The following is a 10,152-nucleotide window of genomic DNA, read 5'->3' as shown; positions in this document are numbered from 1 at the left end:
TATTTTTTAAAGTTTATTTATTTTTAATAATCTCTACACCCAAAATGGGGCTTCAACTCATGACCCTGAGATCAAGAGTCACATGCTCGGGGTACCTGGGTGGCTCAGCTGGTTGAGCAACTGACTGACTCTTGGTTTTGTCTCAGGTCATGATCTCATGGTTTTGTGAGTTCGAGCCCTGCGTAAGACTCTGCTCTGCCAGTGTGGAGCCTGATTGGGATTCTCTCTCTCCCCCTCACTCTCTGTCCTTCCCTCTGTCTCTCTCAAAGTAAATAAATAAACTTAAAAAAGAAGTCACATGTTCTTCTGACTGAGCTGGCCAGCGGCCTTGATACATCTTTTTTTTTTTTTTTTAAGTTTTTAACAAAATTATTTTTTCAATTTTTTTTTCAATTTTTTTTTAACATTTATTTATTTTTGAGACAGAGAGAGACAGAGCATGAACGGGGGAGGGTCAGAGAGAGGGAGACACAGAATCTGAAACAGGCTCCAGGCTCTGAGCTGTCAGCACAGAGCCTGACGAGGGGCTCGAACTCACAGACCGTGAGATCATGACCTGAGCCGAAGTCGGACGCTTAACCGACCAAGCCACCCAGGCGCCCCTACTTTTTCAATTTTTAAAAAATATTTGTTTATTTTTGAGAGAGAGTTAGAGCGCAAGGTGGGTAGGGCAGAGAGAGGGAAATATAGAATCCGAAGTAGGTTTCAGGCTCTGAGCTGTCCAAACAGAGCCTGACACAGGGCTCAAACTCAGAAACTGTGAGATCATGACCTGGGATGAAGTTGGATGCCCAACTGACTGAGCCACCCAGGCGCCCCTAAAATTTATTTATTTTGAGAGAAAAAGAGAAAGTGGGGAAGAGGAAGAGAGAGGGAGAGAGAGAATCCCAATCAGGCTCTGCACAGTCAGTGTGGATCCCGATGTGGGGCTCAAACCCACAAACTGCGAGATCATGACCTGAGCTGAAACCAAGAGCCAGATGCTTAACTGACTGAGCTGCCCAGGTGCCCCATATCATATCTTCTTTATCCATTTATCTATCGATGGACACTTCAGTTGCTTCCATAATTTGGCTGTTGTAATGCTGCAACAAACACAGGGGTGCATGTATCCCTCTGAATTAGTGTGTTTTTAAATATTATTTTGAGGTAAATACCCAGTAGTACAATTACTGGTCATAGAATAGCTCTATTTTCAACTTTTTGAGGAACCTCCATACTGTTTTCCACAGTGGCTGCACAAGGTTACATTCCCGCCAACAGTGCACAAGGGTTGCTTTTTCTCCTCGCCAACGTTTGTCTCTTGTGTTATTTATTTTAGCCATTTTGACAAGTGTGAGGTTATACCTCATTGCAGTTTTGACCTCTTCCCCTGATGATGAGTGATGTTGAGCATCTTTTCATGTGTCTGTTGGCCATCTGTACATCTTCTTTGGAGAAATGTAAGTTCAAGTGTTCTGCCCATTTTTAAATTGGCTTATTTGGTTTTTTTTGGGTGTTGGGTTGCATAAGTTCTTGATATATTTTGAATACTAGCCCTTTATCGGCTATGTCGTTGGCAAATATCTTCTCCCATTTGTCTTTTAGTTTTGCTGACTGTTTCCTTTGCTGTGCAGAAGTTTTTATTTTGATGTAGTCCCAATAGGTTATTTTTGCTTTTGTTTCCCTTGCCTCAGGAGGCATATCTAGAAAGATGTTGCTATGGCCGATGTCAGAGAAATTACTGCCTGTGCTCTCTTCTAGAATTTTTATGGTTTCAGGTCTTACGTTTAGGTCTTCAAATCATTTTGAGTTTATTTTTGCGTATGGTGAAAGAAAGTGGTCCAGTTTCATTCTTTTGCAGGTAGCTGTCCAGTTTTTCCAACACCATTTGTTAAAGAGACTCTTTTTCCCATTACATATTCTTGCCTCAAAGATTAATTGACCATATAATTGCGGCTTTATTTCTGGGTTTTCTATTCTGTTGCATTGATCTATGTGTCTATTTTTATGCCAATACCATATTGTTTTTATTACCATAGCTTTGTAATATAACTTGAAGTCTGGGAATTGTCACACCTCTAGTTTTGTTGTTGTTGTTGTTGTTGTTGTTGTTGTTGTTGTTGTTTTTCAATATTGTTTTGACTTTTCAGGGTCTTTTGTGGTTCCCTAAAATTTTTAGGATTATTTGTTCTAGTTCTGTGAAAGATGCTGTTGGTATTGTGATAGGGATTGCATTAAATCTGTAGCTTGCTTTGAGTAGTGTAGACATTTTACCAGTATTTGTTTTTCCAACCCATGAGCATGAAGTATCTTTCCATTTCTTGTGTCGTCTTGAATTTCTTTCATCGGTGTTTTATAGTTTTCACCTGTTTGGTTAAGTTTATTCCTAGATATTTTATTGTTTTTGGGGCAATCATAAATGGGATTGTTTTCTTAATTTCACTTTCTGCTGCTTCATTATTAGTGTGTAGGAATACAACAGATTTCTGTACATTGATTTTGTATACTGCAACTTTACTGAATTCATTTATAAGTTCTAGTAGTTTTTTGGTGGAGTCTTTAGGATTTTCTATATATAGTATCATGTCATCTGCAAGTAGTGTGAGTTTTACTTCTTTTTCTTCCTTACCAATTTGGATGCCTTTTATTTCTTTTTCTTGTCCAATTGCTGTGGCTAGAACTTCCAGTACTATGTTGAATTAAAGTGGTGAGAGTGGACATCCTTGTCTCGTTTCTGATTTTAATTTTCTACCATTGAGTGTGATGTTAGCTGTGGGTTTTCATACAAGGCCTTTATTATGTTGAGGTATGTTCCCTTAAACTTACTTTGTTGAGGGGTTTTCATCATGAGTGGATGTTGTCAGAACTGATATTTCTTCCTTAAATGTCTGATAGATTTCACCAGTGGAAACATTTGGACTTGAAATTTAATTTCTTTGATAAATGACCATTCATATTTTCTATTTCTTCTTGAGTTCGTTTTGGTTATTTATGTTGTTAAAGAAATTTGTCCATTTCATCTAAGTTGTTGAATTTATTGGCATAAAATTGTTCATGATATTCCCTCATTTTCCTTTTAATGTTTGTAGGATAGGTAGTGATGTCCCATTTAAATTTTTATATTGGTAATTTGTATCTTCTCTTTTCCCCCCTCGATTAGAAGAGCTAGAGGCATCAGTTTTCAATTTTTCTTTAATCCTTCTCATGAAGCTGAAAAGGAAGTCTATGTGTGGTGCTGATAATACTTCAAAAATAGCTCTGATGTTCACTACTTGTCTTTTTAAAGAGGTGGAGGGAGGCAGGAAGGGAAGGAGAGGGGGAGAAGGGGAGAGGGAGAGCAAGCAGGTCAGGGCCTTTAGCATCCAGCTACAGTTTAATTACGTTTTGGGGAAAGTTTATTCACTCTTCAGTTTGCTTTGTATCTCTGGAGAATAATTCTGATTTTCCATTCATACTAGGCAGCTACAGTTCCCTTTAAAAACAAATTTATTTAAGTAAAAAGGGAAATAGTTAATGTAAACAAAACCTATTGAGTTAGCAAGAAGAGAGATAGCTCACAGACTTGCCCAAAGGAATGGCTGCAGTGGGGGCCACTGAGTTAGCTGATCTCACTAGCCAGGGCTAGGAGTCCTTGCACTTGGGCACCCTATCTTCCTGTCTGGGAAAGGGTAGGACGTAGGTTTGCACCAGGAGGTCCTGGGCCCTGAAGACAGTGACACTGGCTTGTCCCCAACAGCACCCTGACTGTGACTCACTTAAGAAAGTTATCTTCTGATGTTCCCTGCCTTGGTAAGTGGCTCCTGGGGCTCTGCCTGAGAGGCTGGGAAGAGGTGAAAGGTTTCTGGGGGATGAAAGGTTTGTCTAGAGGGGAAGGCAGTGGTGGGAGAGGTAGTCTCAAGTGTGCGTGTGTGTTTGTGGGGGGAGGGTCCAGGAAGGGACATCATTAGGGGAGGAAAACCCACCTGTTATCCTTGACTGAGCATATTACATGGACTCCGCCTTCATGGGTATTTTTATGCTAATTTTTAGATGAGGAAACTGAGGCTCTGAGGAGTTATGTAGTTTTGTCCGGCTCCCTAAGGCATTAGAGGTGCTGGGAGTGAGGGAGTGGGATGTGCCCTAAGGACCCTGGAGCCGGTGGTGTCTTGGGATTGAGCTGATGCTCTGCAGAATGCCGGCTGCAGAGCCGGACCAACTCGTGCTCAAATCTTAGCTTCTCTACTCCTTCCTGGAATGACCCGAGGCCAGTGACTAAACCTCCCAGAAGCTCAGTTTCCATATTTATACACTGAGGATAAATGTTTGGTGGCTGAACTCCCTGGAGGGAAGGAGAAGGGGACGTGGCCTGGCAACAGAGATTCTGGGTTCCCATAGAGCCTGAGGTCGGCAGTGGATGGCCCTCAGTGCCACCTGTGCCCTCCCCTGGGGCCCCTGGTGCTAGAGCAGAGAGTGTGGGAGGAGAGATGGGTGATTATGAAGATATGGCCCTTGGGAAGCCAGTGAGTGGCCAATGGCTCGCCGGTCCTACTGCTTAGACTCCAGGTGGTGAGGGCTGCACAGGGGCACCCTGTCTTCCTGCTCCTTCCCTCATCATCCCTGCCTCAGTGGCCCTTAGGAAAGGCTTTGCTGGACCCTTCCCCACTGAGGTGTGAGTGACTGAGAGCAGCACAGAGCAGGTTCAGGGAGCTGTACTTCTAGGCAGATCACAGGACATCCCACAGGAAACTGAGGCTGGGAGGGCCCTGGGGGGCGGGGCATCACTCGGCAGCCTCTCTTTGCCTTGCCCCACCCTCCTTTGCAGGACCCAGTTCTCCAAGTCAAGTGTATGGCTTCTGGGTGCAAACTCACGGTCACCATGGACACATCAGCTTCCAGACCTACCTCCTGCCTGCCCTTTCATTGCCTGAGCCCCAGGAAGCTGGGACTTGGGAGAAGCCACATGTTCTTCCAAACCCGCTGAGACAGGGGATCTCTCCCTACCCACTGCAGGGTATAGACACCTTAGGAATGCAGGGTCCTGTCCTGATGCCACTCACAGGGTTTGGGGGGAGGTGAGCTTTGTGTCCCTCGTGGCTTCAGAACACAGGCTTTGGTGCCTGACTGATCTGGGTCCAAATCCTGAGTTGCTGTGTGACACGGGCAGGTTACTGCCCTTCGGTGGCCTCATCTGTCAAGTGGAGGAAAGCAGAAGCACCGACTTCCTGTGGCGGGGAGATAAAGCAGGTGACAGGCGTGGCTTGTCGCAGGGGCGGCATCTCTTATGACTGCCAAGGCAGTGCCGGGCAGGCAGTGCAAGGCACCGCAGGGCAGCCGGTCCTGCCAGCACTTCTGCCTGGTGCCGGGGACCCTTCTGGCTCATGTCCGGGGTACCGAGATGGTGGCGTCACCATGAAGATTATCCAAGTGAGCCCCCTGGGCACGGGCACCCCCTGACTCCTGGCCCACTTGCATGCAGGAGCTCGGGGCTGTCTTAGGGCCCTGGCCTGCGGTGACTCAGTCCTCCTGGGTGACAAGTGACAGCACTCTGCCTCTCTAGAGGCCTTTCCTACCTCTCATCACCCGGAGGAGGCCGGAGGGCAGAAATCAGCATGTTCTTTGCAGGTGCAGCGACTGAGGTCCAGAGGGAGATGTGGCTGGACCCCAGGCCTTCCACCTTCCAGACCTGTCTCCCTCCTGCCTGTTTGCAGTGAGCCCCACGTTCTCCAAGCAATGCTACTGGCAAGACCCTGGCCCTAGACTTGGTGAGGACCCTCAGGGAGTGTCCCCTTGAGACTTGGGGGAGGCCAGGCCGTGCCAAACCTGCCCATCTTAATGGGCCTTGTGCTACCCCTGTGCTCTGTTGCAAGTGAATGCCTTTGTTTGTTCCCGGATTCCCAGAGTCTGAGCCTATGCTGTCCCCACCGCAGCTCAGTGGTGTCAGCACCCCTCCTGTGTGAGGTTCACCCAGCAGGCTTTGTTTCTGGAGCACCCACGTATAAAGGCTTTGTGCTAGCTCCAGGAGACAGCAGGGATAAGACCAACTCGGGCCTCACACGCAGCAAACAAGGGAGAAGAGTAAAAATGATCAAATGATGTAGAAGCCAATAAAGCCAGGGGTGGGCAACACAATGACGAGGTGGGGGGTGACAGAGCGTGAACTTGGACACATGATCAGGGAAGGCCTCTCTGAGCAGCTGAGCAGCAACCTGCAGGACCCAGGAGCCCGCTGGGTGACGTTCAGGGAAAGAGAGTTTCGGGCGGGGCACAGCTGAGACCTCACAGTGCTGCGGGAGTGAGGCCAGTTTCAAGCAGCAGCAAGGCGGCTGATGCAGAGCGAGCAGGGGTGAGGGGTGGGGGGTGGGGGGAAGCAGGTGGGGAGAGGAGGTCAGCCAGGCATGCAGGGCCTTGCGGATAAAGAGGAGTCTGGAGGTCACTCCAAGTAAGAGGGGTTTGGTCAGATTGGAGCGGAGCCAGGGAGGTGGAGCCCTGTGGGGAGGGGAGGGGAGTGGGGAGGTATTCAGGAGGAGGAGGCCGGTTGTACCCCTTTGCAGGAGCGAAGTGTGGGGAAGGGAGGCGTCTCATTCAAATCCCTGGTGTTTGTCCTGACGCCCTGTGCACCGTAAGGTCCCCCGAGCTCCTGGAGAGGTGGGTGGTCTTTCTCCCACTTTATAGAAGAGAGTGGAGGCTCAGAGAGGGGAAGTGACTTGCCAAGGCCACCCAGCACAGAAGCCAGAGTGGGATTTGCACCCAGGCCAGGCTGACCCCTACACCTGGCTCTGCCCCTAGCTGGCTAGGTGACCATGGGCCTAAATCCTATGGCTAAATATCTTCCAGCTTCATCTGGAAAGTGAAGCAGCCCCTTCTGGTGATTCCAATAAGAAATGCCAACGTCCAAATGGGTGGCCCTCAACACACCATCCGGGGCTGAGGACCCCTCAGGGAGGAGGAAGAAGGAGCCACCTCTAAAACCAGGTCTGAGAATCCACAGAGTTCTGGGCTCCGGAGTAACCCCACCCCACACAGGCGTGCACACCTCCTGGGACAGGGGGCTCAGTCCCTGCACGGTTGGATTGTTAGAAAGTCCCTCCTTGGGTGGCATCCACTTCTACCTCCTGCTCCGGCCCAGCTCTGCCCAGGAGGGCCATGTGGGGTGGGGGTGTTCCCTCAGTTCCTCACAGGGGCAGCGGGAGAGAACCAGCCGTGCCAGCTTGCGGGGGCCCCGGCGCCTCCTGCCTCCCCCTCCCTGTGGACCCACAGCCACGGACCCCGATCCCTCCCAGCGCCTCCAGCAGCGACTCCAGAGCTAGACAGCCAGCCTTGAATTCCGGCTCCGCGGCTCACAAGCTGTGTGACCACACGCGGGCCACTTTCTAGTCCATTCCTCCAACGGCACCTCCCTCACGTGGACGTGAAGATACGCAGCAGGCGCCCAGCTCCAGGCCCAGGAGGTCCAGCCCTCCATGAAGGGTGCTTGTCATTTGTCCTTTGCATCTCCACCCACCCTTGCAAAGCCCAGGGTCTCAGAGCCTCCTGGGATGCCACCTGGCTTATCTGTGCTGTTTGGAAAGGACCATCTGGGAACTTCTGTCCCACCCGAGAGGGGCCTTCTGGACGTCCAGACCCTCCCTCAGACACATGGCTGGCTGGTGGCATTGATGGTGAACAGGCTGGCAAGGAAAGAAAGGAGAGGTCACTGGGGAGCTTTGCTATTCTGAGCCCTGGGGACGGACCAGGCCTCCCCCTCCTCTCCTCTCCCACCTCAGACCCACTGCAAAAGCCGAGGGGCTCAGCGGACTCAGGGCTGCATGTTGGGGGGCAGAAGCTTGCTGACCCTGGGCAGGAGGCTGGCCTGAACCCTCCTGGAGCCCAGCCCCTGGAACTGCCCCCGAGAACGGAACAGACCAGGAGGTGGTTTGCCACCATTGTGGTAAAGGGGCAGCTTCTGTGTGTCTACAGACCAGGAGGATGTAGGGGTGCTGGGGGCCCCAGAGTCTAGGCCGGCCTTCCAGGCCTCCCAGAGCTTCCCATAAACCCTTGGGCCCCGTGAGTGAGAAGAGGGGTAGATGGAGCGCTTCCTTCTCGGACCCTTGCCTGTGACCATGATGCATGGTGACTAGCAGTATTGACTCCTCCTTTTTGGGTTAAGTCATCCCCAGAGTCCTGACAGGGTGACAGTGACCGGAAAACTGTATGGGGGCTTGGAGCCGGATTTGACTTGAGGGTAATGTGCTACTTCCTTCACTTTGTATGTGAGGGGTTTACACCCACCACCGCGGTCAAGGAGGACCAGCATTTTGGGGGCCTCAGGCCATCTCTGGCTGGGATGAGGTGAGGACTAGCCTCTCCTGGGTCCATATGGGGAAACCGAGGCTAACAAGGTGACTTCATCCGGGTCACACAGTGAGGGAGCACAGGCAGGGGTGAGGGCAGGGCTTTGTGTCATCACTGGTCCAGGGGTTTCTGAGTCTTGGAGAAGCCGAGGCCCCTCCCATCTGCCCTACCTAGCCTGGCGTCCGGGTATTAGTGGGATTAGCTCAAATCCTGCGGCTTGAGCTAGGCTTATCGGAGGTGGAGGCGCCATTCTGGGGGCCTTAGCGGCGTGGTTTGGCACCCTATACCTCCGGTTCTGCCTTGGTCGCTGCAGAGAGCTGACTCTCACCCTGGCCGGCAGCCCACTCCTCTGCTCCAGTCCCGTGGGTGGGCCAAGTGGCGGGCAGGCAGCCAGCCTTGTGCATTGTGGACCTGGACTGAGGGTGGGGGGGAATGAAGCCTAGGGGTGGCCTTTGTTCTCCTGCAGGATGCTGCCACAGCAAGGAGCCCCTCCAGGGAAGGGACAGCCCCTGCCCCCTGCTGGGCTTAATGGGTTTCTGTTGTGGGTCTTGGATGAGACTGGGTCCCTCTCAGAGCCTGTCCCCTTATCTGTGCATTTAAGTGCACTGTGGACTGTACCAACCCAGAGCCCATTGACCTTGGAGGATGGGCTGTGCAGCAGGGGAAGGGGAGACACAGGTGAATAAAGGGAAGCCTGATCATCCAGGCAGGGGGGCCGGGCTGAAGCCATGGGTGCCCTCACGAAGAGCAAGGCTCTCCGTGGATCAAGCGCCTTAGGCACTGCCTTTCTGTGCCATCTGTGTCATTGCATGGGGGACCGGGGTGGGATGAGGCGACCAGGCAGCTCTCGGGGCCCAGCTGGGACAAAATGCAGGAATCCTGCCTCTACTCATGGTTCCACGGTCGGTACACCCGAAGGTGCTGGAATTTGAAATGACTGTGGGAAGGGTTGAAGGGAGAGTAAGGGCTCTGGGGCCTGAGGGCTGGGCTGGTGTCACAGCCCTGCCATAACTCATTGTGTGACCTGAGGCAGTGGCTCTGCCTCTCCTAGGCCCGGTTCCTCATCTGCAGGGGTGCTGTGGGGACGAGATGAGGTGGTGGGTATGAGCACACTTGGGCATCATGGAATGTTTGTGGGGGTGACATGAACGTCCCTCCAGAACACTGGGGAGAATCTACCAGAATCCTCCAGAGGGTGGGGACCATGGAGGAGAGGAGTGCCACGTGATTGTCAAACAGCAGGGGTTTCCTCCACAGCTGCCCTAACCATAGAAAACCTCCCCAAGGGTAAATATCCCATTAGCAATCTCCCTACCGCTGGTAAAACATCCAGGATTAAATCTGACCAAAAAAGCGCAGAATTCATACGAAGAAAGCAATGACACGTTGCTAAAGCCGCCGAAGGAAAATCTGAAGACACAGAGAGAAGATTCCATGTTCCAGGAAGCGAGGACCTGACGTGGGCAAGAGCTTTACTCTCCCAAAAAGAATGCCACTTGGCTGACAAGCTGATTGGAAAGTTTGCCTGGCAGAGAAAGAGTCTGAGAAACAGAAATAAAGAGCGGGGTGCTCATGAAAGCACACACACCAACGCGTGTTCCAAAGCTAGAGTAACTCAAAAGGTATGGTGTTGGTGCGGGTGAGGTGGGGGGTTCGGTGAAGAAGAGACCGGAAGTTGTGCATTGACTCTGTTTCCAAGCTACAGAAGAAAGATAGTCTATTCAATAATGATACCATACTGTGGCCTTTGGGTAGTAATTTAGCAAAAATTAAACTAGACCCCTACCTCACACCATGCACAAAAATAAATTCCAGATGCACTGAAGAGCTTTTATACATCTGAACCTTGTGTGTGTGCAC

Source organism: Panthera leo, chromosome A3 (assembly GCF_018350215.1).
Source record: "Panthera leo isolate Ple1 chromosome A3, P.leo_Ple1_pat1.1, whole genome shotgun sequence".
Classification (NCBI taxonomy): Eukaryota; Metazoa; Chordata; class Mammalia; order Carnivora; family Felidae; genus Panthera; species Panthera leo.
This window is presented reverse-complemented; position numbering follows the sequence as displayed.